Source organism: Montipora capricornis, chromosome 8 (assembly GCF_036669925.1).
Source record: "Montipora capricornis isolate CH-2021 chromosome 8, ASM3666992v2, whole genome shotgun sequence".
In the NCBI taxonomy this organism is placed as follows: Eukaryota; Metazoa; Cnidaria; class Anthozoa; order Scleractinia; family Acroporidae; genus Montipora; species Montipora capricornis.
This window is the reverse complement of record NC_090890.1, coordinates 14,656,473-14,658,972: the sequence shown is the minus strand read 5'-3', so window position 1 is coordinate 14,658,972 and position 2,500 is coordinate 14,656,473. Positions and strand designations below refer to the sequence as shown.

General features: G+C 38.5%; 1 protein-coding gene across 2 annotated transcripts in view; it reads right to left on the bottom strand.

Moving 5' to 3' along the window:
• Positions 1-2,500, bottom strand: part of LOC138014122 (activating transcription factor 7-interacting protein 1-like) — a 13,910-nt gene that overhangs the window by 10,790 nt on the left and 620 nt on the right. The window lies entirely within an intron of this gene.

Genomic DNA, 2,500 nt, shown 5'->3' with positions numbered 1-2,500 from the left:
GCCACGTGACCAGGCCTGAACCAAGGTCTTTTTCCTCAACCACAAAGGAGGCAGAGAAGAGAGACCCTAGGAACGAGGTTGCCAAACCCGTTACCGCTAATGACCAAGTCCAAGGAAAAAGATAAGATAAATTGAACGAAATAAATCAATGTATGAAATGGGTTTTATTTTTGAGCGGAAAAACATTTTCGGAACGAATTCCTGCAGATTTCAAATCTTTAATTTTCTTTAACTTGTAATTTTTATTTTCACATGAATTCAAACAGCGGGGAATACTATTGATCATTACACTTGTTAGCGAGTAGATTACTCTATCAAATGTAGTCAAATGTGAAGTGTGCGTGAGGTTACTTTTTCCTAAATCTCTCTCTGATGTCCGATTTCACCCATAGATCACTTGCTTGTAAAGGGCATTTGAATATGCCAATAGAAAATGCGCTATATAAATTTATTCCCATTACCAATTCATTACCATTTATTGCAATCATTAAAGCATACAATAAATCATTTTCTTCGTGAGGGTATGGCATGTTCATGGATTAATGCCAGACAATCAACAGCCACTTGGAACAGGAAGTTGCCGACTGATTGGGGTAATTACTGTCCTGACAAATTTTAATTTGCAACATACTGTAAAAAAAAAACCCCTGACACTTGGCCAGAACAGACAAAACATTTTGCAATGATTTTAACACCTCATAGTAGGAATTACGGTCACTTCCTTCCATGGTTAGTTCGTTACAACCAGATCGTTCTACAATATAGTCTATAGTAGCAATCTAATAGGCTGGCTATTTTGTGGAACGATCTGACCGGAGGGGGGAGGGAGGATGCCCCGGACCCCCTCCCCCCCCCCCCCAACTAATGAAGGGCCTTTTTGCCCTTCCAATTTTTCTACCCACTTTCACTGCCTTAACTATCCACTTGCAGCAAATTTTCTTGAAACCCCTGTTTTTAGGAATTATTTTTAATGAACATTGGAATGGGAAATAAAAGACACCTGACCTTGCATTTGAGATCCTTTTGAAAAATATTACCGAGTAAACTCCAAAATGGGCTACCTTCTCTGTTTTACAATAATTATTATAGGGAGAAGTACGTCAAATATTAAAGATACAGTAATGTTCATGGCACTGTGCAATGTAGATAGGCCAATGATCAGTGTGTGGATTTGATTTTTTTGACAGCATGATGCAGTTCTAGTAAGACCCTTCCTCACCAATGAGTCTAGAGTAGCTCAGTGGTTCAGCATCCAGCTACAATAGATCCAATCTGGGACAAAGATACTTCCTGAATTCCAGTTGGGAATCATTACCCACAATATATTTATCAGTTACAGTGTTTAATTTATTTTAAAGGATGAAGGGTATCACAATGTGTTAAGTGAAGTATTCAGTGATCGAATGATGAGAAGTTGAAAGAGACATTTTCATCATGATATCTTTCATAACATTTCAAATGCATCCCTGATTGTATCACAAACAGAAACACGGCATAAAGACCAAAGACAAAATAAAAGCACATGCAAATCAAGCAAAGTTATGAACACCCTAAGCTAAGGATCGCCTTAGATATACCAGACAACAATATTACAAGGTGAAATGATGATTCATTAGCAATGATCACCTTTCAAAAGATAACAAGTGAAGAGTGATAGCCGGTTACAATCCTGGCCAAAAATCCATTAAACACCCCTTTCCCCTGGACAGTGTTAAGATGACATTTTACTGTTTGACTGGCTACAACAACATTGGAACATTGGAACGGTGGGAGAATGTTCAAAGTGTTTTAGGTTTTTGTCTAAGATTGCAGAAGTAAAAATAAGTTTACCTTCTAATCGAAGATTTCTCCATTGGCAAAAGCTTCACGTTATAAGGTATGTCTACACGGCACAAACCCGTCAAGAAAATATACCATCTCGAAAGAAGACAAAGGGAAACCCGCACAATTTATGTAAAATAAATAGTAAACGTCACTTATTTTGACTGCTAGCCGGCTACCCTACACACGCAAACTTTTGAAAGCTGATCTTGTGTTGTGTTATAGTGGGAAATGTGTTTCTCCTCGTGGCTTCAAATACTGAGTGCTACAAATAAATTACTATACAGTAACTGCATAACTGTTTACTACAACACAAATTCCACATTAGCTGTGCCTTTCCGGCGACTTGTAAATTGGATGTAAACAAGTAGAATTGTCGCTTTCCGATTGGCTTCGTCACTGAGGCGGAAAGCACAAAGAGTAATTCAGTCAACGGTGCGATTCCCAAGGGATAAGTTGACAAACCGCAATGGCAAATGCCGCTTCATGCCAAACAAAGATGGCGGGGCAACCGTCATGTCAAGCGACGACTTCTCTCATCGAAATGCGGTGAACTCGCCGTTTATAACAACGCTAAATCTTATAACTTAGAATTTCCTCGATAAATAAGGGTTTATTTAAGTCAAGGCTAAGTGAACTACTTCCATACTCATGACATAACTACAGTTTTTTGCTTCTG